Raw genomic sequence first — 10,053 nt, 5'->3', positions numbered from 1 at the left:
TAGTTTGGTATTGGACAAAAATAATCAGTAGAACAGATCAGAATCCAGAAATATAACCCCATGCATATGGAAAGATATTATAGGATAAATGTGCCATTTCAAACATGTGGAGACAAGATGGATTTAATATTATTTTTTTATTGTTTGAATTATTTAGCTGGGTGTGTGTATTAATCTTTAAAAATAGCATGTGTATGTAATTTATAGAGAGTTTATATATGTATAAATAACATATAGACACATGTACATATATGAAAGATACATGTATATAATATATGCATATATGAAACAGAAAATGGTATATGTATATACATGTGTGTCTGTAATATGTATGTATGAATACATACATGTATATACGTGTGTACATGCATAGTATATTTGTGTACGTATGTGTGTGTCAAAGAAGACTATCCAGGCACAGCGGCTGGAGCCTGTAGTCCCAGCTAGTCAGGAGGCTGAGGTGGGAAGATAGCTTGAGCCCAGGAGTTCAATTCTTAAACATACATTAGATATATTGTTTTATGATAATATATATTTCCAGTTTTTATTTTCTAGGTTTTGAGGGTATTTTTGTTTTTGTTGCTTCAAGAAAATGGTACATCATGATAAAATCTTAAACTCAGGATTTGGGTAGACAAAAGCTTCAGAAAGAATAACATTTGATCCTTTTTCACTTTCCATTGAAATTATAGTAATACACAGTATGGAAAAAAATTTCTGAAAAAGTATTAATGAAAAAATTCTATATAAACTTTACTTAGAAATTCAGATACTATTATTTAAATACTATAGTTAATTTAACCAATACATTTAATATTTTAAAAACATAATTTAAATTTAAAAATAAATTTAAAATACCCTTTCTGCAGTAATGAAGTTTGTATTCAGGAATTAGAAAGCAAATAAAAATAAAAGCATTTTGATAATGATTTAAGTAAGTAACACATCTAAAAAAAGATTATGATGAGATGATAATAATAATGACAACCCTTAACTAAATAAATGTGAATGTAGAATCCTCATCCCCAAATAAAACATTAATAAAATTAGATTTAAAAGAAGCAAGGAACTATGCACAGTTATTACATGTCAACTAAAAATGAAAGGAAAAAGAGAGAGAAATAATAAGTAAATATATTAGGAAAAATAAGTAAGTATTAATAGATCGACAGGTCTGACATAAAAATTACCAACAGAGAAAGAACCTACCCTAATTTCATGGAGTTTAGTTTTCAAACAGAACTTAGATTATTGGCCTCCAACATCATTTACCCTTGGAAAAACAAAGCTTTCTGTTTTAAGAGAAAGGGACTTATTTTAAAGACAGAGAGAGTCCTCTTACACTACAACATGTTAATGATTTAAGTATAAACGAATCAGAAATATATGGATTGAGTTTCCTTCCAAACAGCACATGGCTTGTAAGTTAAAGGAAAATCCCTTCAGGCTACATGTTTTATCAAACCTAGAGCAAACTGAAATAGATTTAAGATGTTAAAAATACCCAAACTGTGGCCAAAAGTACCCATCCCAGAATCAAACAAAACACCGTGATCATAAAATTCTATTTATACTCTTCAGAATAGAATAGCATGGGAAATGCCAACATTTACTAGAAGGTAAAATATAATTCTGCAGGAAATTCTGAGGCTGTCTAGTCGCTCTTCCAAAAACACACTGTATTTAATAAGATTAAAGAAAAAAATTTTATCAAAGCACCAATGAATAAGGTGTGTCCATCACACAAAGAAAAATCACTCCACAACATGATATTCCAATATGAAAGATAGCTGTAACTTAGCTCTGCTTTATTAAGATGCCTTTTGATTAACACCCATTTCCTACTCCTCCTATTGTAGACTCACACTAAGACTTCCTTCCTAACACATATGCACACACATACACACAATGTGCATGTTTACCGTCTTTAGAAAATGTCATTTCAATGATTCTGGTGTTGTGATGGCTTTGTAATGCATCAACTTAGCTAGGTGTGATCTACATATTTTAATAGAATTTGTTTCCTTCTGTGTTTTCTTAGAGGGTCCAAAGAGAGGTTCTTGGGAGAGATTTTTGAAGGTGGACGTGAAGCAGTGGTCATTTGTTGCTCACCTATGTTGTTGCTTATCTTCTGTCTCAACTCACGGGTGTGAGGTGGTAGCCAGGCCACCAACTCCCAACCTTCCTTAAATTGTCCCTCAGCATTTCCAACTAGGAGTTGGAAGAACCCTGAGCTTTGCAAGATACCCACGCCATCCAGGTTAGAGGCACCAAGAACTGACGATGATTTCCATCCAAACTCACAGGTTTGTTCCTGTTCTTCCCCACTGTATGTTTTTGGGTTTCCAGCTTATTCTTTCCCTCCTGCACTTTATACCCACCTGTCCTTCCCTCTGCCTTTCCTTAGGACTTCAAGTTGCATCATCAGACATGATAATAACAGCTTTACAGAGGCTGGCTGTCCAGCTCCCACAACTGCATTAGGTCAAATCTCTGTAATAAAATGGTTAAACACACACAGACACCACATATGCATACACATATCTCCTAGTGATTCTGCTTCTAGTATTGAACCCTGACTAGTACAGATACTCAAAATTTAAGGCTCACTGGAGACAGATGGGTAATATACTTGGGAATTAAAAAACCCCTCAAATGATCCTACCATTTACAGAGTTATAAACACTGCTGATTTTCAAGTTCGGCTTTGAAAATGCTTATGCAACAAATATTTCCTCATATGTGGATGTTTGTTGAAGTGTTCTTGAATTTCTGGTCAATGTGGTTTTTGGTTACAAATGAAAAAAACCTAACTTAACTAGCTTAGGTCAAAACAGAATCCACTGAGTTGGGGAAGCAAATAATAGGAAAGGTAAAAAAAACTGGAAATAGGAATTGAAATACCATCTGAACATTCACTAATTTCTAAACTGCTTCTCTCTGTTTCAACTTTGATCTTCTAAATCAATTTTTGGACAAACTTCTCAAAAAAGACAGTGGCACTTCCAGGCTCTACTCACCTACATGTAACCCCCAAAAGAAAAAGGCTCTTTCCTTCAGCTCCTGTTCAAAAATATCCTAGTGGAGGCCTTTAATCAGCTTCTATGACTAAGACTAAGGTAGAGAAGAGGAAAGGAACTAAGTACTGGTTGGCAGATCCCACTAGAAGTACATGATTCAAGAAAGAGGTATATTTCCTCAAATAAGCAAAGCTATGGCTATCAGGAGAAAAAGGGGAGGGCCCAGAATTAAAAAATAAAACTACAGAGAGATAACACCGGGTTGGTTTTGATCACATGTGTAAATTTCCTTCAAGATTTTGCTTATTTTATCTCACATATAGGAATGTAGTATGAGATATGCGTTATCTAGAATGACAAGATTATACATGACAATGCAAACATAAAAAAGGGGTCATGGCTAATGAATTAATGTCAGTTTGGTGGAAGGTCTGTGCTAATGTCTATTGAGCTCTCTTGTTCAACATATTTATTAACCATTTGAATCAGGTCAACATATTTATTAATCATTTGAATCGGGCCAAAGATATGTGTTTATTAAATTTATGGTCAACAGGAATCTAAAAGGGAGAGAAAATACGCTTGATGACAAAATCCAGATCTAAAAACACATCAAAAGTCTAAATAACTGTCCACGGTTAACCATTTGGAAACCAGAAGTGATACTGTACATAGGACACTAATTTGTATCAAAACCAACCAATCAACAAAAAACAGCACAAGTTTAAAGTAGAGAAGTTCCTGCTCAATGGAAGCACATATTTAGAAAGTATATTTTTATGTGTTTTCCTCTCCCTTTTTCTTTCTATAATCCATTCTCTCTTACTCAAAGAATATAATATGGTTTTGGTTGAATTTAAGATTAAAATTGAGCCATAAACAAACCTGGGTTGCAGCAATAGAAAGAAAGTATCAAAATAAGATAAAGATTCTTATTAACTCTAATTCTATCATTCCTGTAGCTTGTTAAATTGAGAGAGCATTTTTATAATTTCATTTCCATATACATTTGAAGAAACTGATGGGAGGTAATAATGAGTCAATTGTTAAATCCGTTTAAAATTTTTCATCTGTATCAGTTTCATATGATTTTTACTATACTGTATATTATCTGTATTATATATGTAAAAATACATTTTCATACACATATTTGCAGAGTTGCATATCAAACTTAGCTCTAGTTCTATGCTAGATCTACTAGTTCAACAATCATGGTGACTGTAACTTGGTAACTAAGCTCCAGCTATAAAGTTTATATGTGACTTTCTTAAATGTCCCTTTGAAAATCAGTGGTTAATGGCCCAACATGGAAAGCACATACATACATACATATAAGAAGTGTGATTATAGTCCTCCAACTATGTTGGGAAATGGAGCTGAAAACATTTAAATTCTGTGACACAAAGCTGAGAAATAATGCCTAGCAGAAATCATTTGTGCTCCTGACATATGCTCTAGTTTATAGTGATTTTTACACCCTGAAGCATTACCTCATTACCATCTGCTCACAACTTTCAACTCTCACCTCTGACATTGTTCAGTGAGGCAATGGGAATGTGCCTGGACTGCCCAGATCCTGTGAAACTATTATAGAATTGAATTTTGTCTGCAGACATACACTCCAAAGCTCAAATCTCAATGGGAAAAGACATCCAATTCAGAGTAGATCTTTGGCAGAGTTTAAAGACAAATCTGGGTGAACAGAAGGTCAAAGAGATAGCTACATATGTTAAGTAATAGAGCTTGAAAATGAATATGAAATTAAAAATTACAATGAAACATGAGAGACATAGTTGAGGAGTGATAATAAATGGAATAAATTGAAAAAGCAAAATGCAGACAATGTAATAAGGACCAAATACTAATGAAGCAATGAGAGACCACAGTGCCAGTAAACCTGGGCATTGTTATTAATCAACAGAGTTGAGAAGAAAGATAACATTAGATTGTAGAATGACATTATCTGCTTCTCAAGTTCTCTGCTGAGCTCTTTTTTAAATCTGAATGAACTTTACTCATTGCTCATTGATCCATTTTTGCATAAACATTTAATGTGTATGTACTGGGTACATGGAACTATGCTAGAAACTTAATAGGAAGTGAAAAAAAACACAGTATCATTCACATATCCTACAACAACCTACAATCTGGCATATGCATGAGATAAATAATAGTGTAAGATAGTATCTGGGTAAATGCCAAGGGAGAAAAACAGACAATAGATGCTGTGGGAGTTCAAAGAAAGGGCATTGTTGTGAATTTGAGCAGTAGAGGAAGGTTATCTTGGGTCAATTAAGACCTTGCTCTTAAAGAATTAGCAGGATTTGAATTTTTGGTAGAACAGGGGTCAAACTTTCCAAATAAGTAGTATTTACTGAGGGAGGGATGTTCCCTGACCCCCATTCTTTTGCACATCCCCACATCTAGTCAGTCACCAATTCCTGTTTCCTCTATACCATAAACATATCTGTTTTTAGTTGACTCCACTTTCCTTGTCACCCCAATCCAAGCCACCATCTTTTCTTGCGTGAACCACTGAACCAGCCCCCTAACAGTCCATTCTTTCTGTCTGATCTCTATCATTGTCACGATAGCTAGACTGATCATCCAAAAATCAGTATCTCAAAAGAGAATTTCCACTTGAAATTCCAATGGCTTTCCTTTGTGGTATACAAGATCTACCATCTGACCCCTGTCTGGGTCCCAGCCTCTTCTCTGACCATGCTTCTTCTACAGCCATATATAACATGGGTTCCAGCTGCTCATATCCCATTATCTATTTTGCTTGAAGGTGTTTCAGAACGGGATCATCTTCTGCATCCACCTACCCCCACTCCTCCCAAATCTACCTGCTCACTCCTCCTGTTTTAGCTTAAACATTACTTCCAAGAGAAGACTACTTTTCACCTAAACTACATTAGGTCCCTATGTTAAATGAACTCACAACTCTTTTACTTCCCCATAATAACACTCCTTACAATATTTTGTTATTAATTAATGGTGTGTCTTCCTTACAAGATAATAAGCTCCATGAGGGCAACTTTGTATTTCTCATCACTGTCTCCAATATCTTGTATAATGTTTAGCATATAGTGGGTTTTCAGTAATGACTTATACAACAAATGAATAAATGAGATCAATCTAATGGCACAGGGTATCAATATCATAGAATTCAGGGAGGCAGCCTGGAATAGGTGTGCTGGAGTCAGATGACGGAAATGAGTATACCCCAGATAGAGGAGTATACCCTCAGAGTGTTTGAGCAAGAGAGGAGGACACTGGTGATTTATGAAAATGTATCTTATCATGGCCCATGAAATGAGTCTGAACAGAATAAATGAGTTAAGAAAAACAATTACAAAATTTTTACATTAACCTATTTTTGAAAAAATAGGGACCAGACTAGGGTAGGGACTGTGGAAATAAAAATGAAAGGATAAGTATAAAACCCAATAGGACGCATGGACCTGTTGTGCAGAGATGAGTCAATAGGTACATGAAGTTTAAGTAAAGAAAAATTTAAAAGAGGATTAGGTTTTGAAGAAAGTGCACTGAATTTTGACTATATATTTTTTTTTTAATTTTGACCATATTAAAACTTTGGCCAAAAAGGATATGGAACTGGAGATATATAATTAACATATCACAATAAAGGTGACACTATATAGTAGGGATGAGCAAATTAGTGCCGACAGGTCAAATATGGCTCACTACTGCCTGTTTTTATAAATTAAGTTATATATTGGAATAGTGTCTACTGTTGCTTTCTTACTATAACAGCAGAGATGAGTAGTGCTTAGATATGAGTAGTTTCTGTAGAGTAGATGTGAGTAGTTTCAGTAGAGATTGTCTGAGCTGCAAGGCTAAACTCTGGCTCTTTATAGAAAAAGTCTGCTGATCCTGGATCTTTAATAATAAACCAACTACATAAATGATGGTAATAATTTTAGATGTAAATAAATGAATCACATTTACATATTTGGAGTATATGTATCTAGGTCTACATGTATACATATATTAAGCTTACTCATTTATCCAAATGTTATAAAAGTTGATAAACATCTAAGGACTAGTAGGAGATAGAGAGAAAGCAAGAAAGGTAAAACACTGATGACCTTTTACCAAAAGAGATGAAAATGCAAAAATCATAGGATATTATCATTATTATGTTTCTTAAAGAAAGGCAAATTACATTTTCCTGTTTAAGAAATTAATAGTCACCAAAACAATAAGATCCTGGGAGCTGAGCTGCCTCTAATTGTAATTGTGCTTATAATATTTGTCTGGTTCACAATTTATGGCAGTAAGGCCTTTTAGGGGAGTGGCAAATCCATGAAATGTATCTTGTCATCTGAGTTTTGCATGCTGGATGGCCATGTACCAGATAAAGCAAGTATTTTATTTTTATAGAACTCTTGCTGTCACTAAATCTACCAAGGCAGAAAAATTAGGCCTGGCACCTAGCCTTTGAAAAAACCAGGTGTGCCCTAGTGGCTTAGATAAAAATGGGAGGTAGAAACTACACTGTATCTTGAGCATACTGAAAATACTCATTAGTTTCTTGGGAGCAATTCATTTGGATATGGCTAATTCAACATGACTGGTGTCCTTATATGAAGAAGAAATTAGGACACAGACAGGCACAGAGAAAGAACCATGTGAAGACAAAGGGAGGAGACAGCCATCTACAAGCCAAGGAGAGAGACCTCAGATTAAAACCAAGCCTGCCAATACCTGGGCCTTGGACTTCCAGCCTCCATAACTGTGAGGAACTAAATTTCTATTGTTTAAGCCACCCAGTCTGTGGTATTTTGTTATAGCAGGCATATCAAATTAATGCATCCTTTCATGGGATATAAAGATTAATGTATCTATAATAAAAACAGATATCTGGTGGGATTTTTCCTGTTATTCCAGAATTTGTCTAAGGACTTTTTCTGTTGTCACAGAATATGACTAAATGTGCTAAGTACCTCACATTTTCTGTCTACAGATCTTCTGATGATTGCGGCCAGCCATTTCCCTGCATGGCCTCCTAAGAGGTGCTGGTTCAGAAATGTTGGCCAAAAGTTAACCCTCCTCCAGTTCCATCTCTAAGTTAATGTAAAGGTAAGACTAGGAAAGAGGATGTCAATTTTCAGGGGCACATAGGGGTCCTCTCTTGTGGCTATTCCCACTCTGTATCTTATGCGAATGCTATCCTTCCTAGACGTCAAGGCTTGAGAGCTTTGAATGACTTACTTTCAAAAATAGGAGGTACCTATAAGACAGGGGTACCAAAGTTCGGCTCTCCGGACATCTGCTTAGCCAGGAGAAACAAGCTAATTTGCAAAATAACAGCCAATATTTTAGATTATTAGGTATTTTTTCTAAACCTATCAATCTAGCTCCTTATAAAATGTAAAGCCAGTTTCCACTTTGATAAATTTCAAGTCTGAGCTTCTTAAGCCAATGATCTCCATGTGGACCAGCAGTTTAAGCACAGCTTTTGCTTTTGACCATTGTTACACTCTTTATCACCATGCAGATTAATTTATAGAAAATTACTTGCAGCTTTTATTGTTGTTTTCTAGGCTTTTGACTCTGAAAACAGAGACAGTTCTTAAAATAAGCTATACAAGGTCAGAGTAGTCACCTACAGCTTAATATCAGAATGAAAACCAGAGCTGCCAGAACAGACTTTCCTTTCATGACAGTAAAGTATGAATGTACTCTGAACTCCCTCAGTTTTTTTTTTGTATATTGAAGAATATCAGAGAGCTTCACATACAGCCATTTTATCATCCAATCATCTGCCTACATTAAGGCATGTGTGGTAGGCTGATTAGCCACCCCCAAAACATGGCCATATTCTAATTTTTGGAATATATTACATTACATGGCCAAAGGGACATGCAGATCCTGAGATGGTTAATTATCCTGGATCATACTAGTGGGCACAATGTAACTACTGTGGTCTTTATAAAACTGAGACAGGAGGCTTAGAATCAGAGATCTAATGACAGAAATAGAGGATAGGCCAATAAGCAACAAATGTAGGCAGACTCTAGAAGCTGTAAAAGACAAGGAGCTGTCTCTCCCTTAAAGCTTCCAGAAGGATCAGAGCTCTGCCACACCCTGATTTTAGCACCATAAGACTCATTTCAGACTTCTGACCTCCAGATTTGTTAGATAATAAAAATGTGCTTTTTTTAAGCCACACATTTGTATTAATTTGTTACAATAGCAAACTAATATATAATAGCATGCTAAAAGACAATAATATGTAACATTCTCAGTGGTTCTTATCAACTAATCTTGTGAAGTAGTACATTGTTCACTCCATCACACTATGGGATTTTTTTTAGAGTTGCTCAAGAGAACATTGTTTGGGTTTCAGTACACAAATAACTGTGTTCCCCTGAGCTACTAAAATCTGTGGATTATGTTCCTGATCATTCTTTCACATGAGGTCTTCCCTACTAGGAAACTCCAGTCCAATCCATTATTATGAGCACTAACTTTACCTCTGGTTCAGCTTTATTTTTCTGTTTTTCTTTTCTCTTTACCCTTTTTCTCATTTCTTTATTTCTCATTTATTCTCTCTTCTTGACATATATGATTTTCATTGTCACTTCAAATAATTTTTGAAGGTGAATATAAATAAATCATTAAACAAATCCTTATAAACCTTTTATAAAGAAAGATCTTCGTGCTTAATTGAAATCTTTCCCATTGCAAATTATTCTCAATGAAAATATAGAGTTAAAGAAAGAAAATCTGGAAGAGAGCCATTTTGAAAAAAAAAGTCTGCAGTTTTGTTTATTTTCAACTTAGTCTAATAAATTACATGTCCATTTTGATGGGGTTCAGAATATGCTCCCCCCAAATATGGCACCTTGGCATTTGAGCAAACAGCAGAAGCAGGAAGGTCTTTTTGACCTTCTCCCACTGTCCTCTCCTGAAGCAGACTATAAAATATTAATAGTTCTCTGACCTTCCCCTACAGTAGGTCATCAGACTCTCATTCCAGAGGGGTCCTCCTTATACCCAG

This window comes from Eulemur rufifrons, chromosome 3 (assembly GCF_041146395.1).
Source record: "Eulemur rufifrons isolate Redbay chromosome 3, OSU_ERuf_1, whole genome shotgun sequence".
Classification (NCBI taxonomy): domain Eukaryota; kingdom Metazoa; phylum Chordata; class Mammalia; order Primates; family Lemuridae; genus Eulemur; species Eulemur rufifrons.
The sequence above is the reverse complement of the archived record's forward strand: the minus strand, read 5'-3'. Positions refer to the sequence as shown.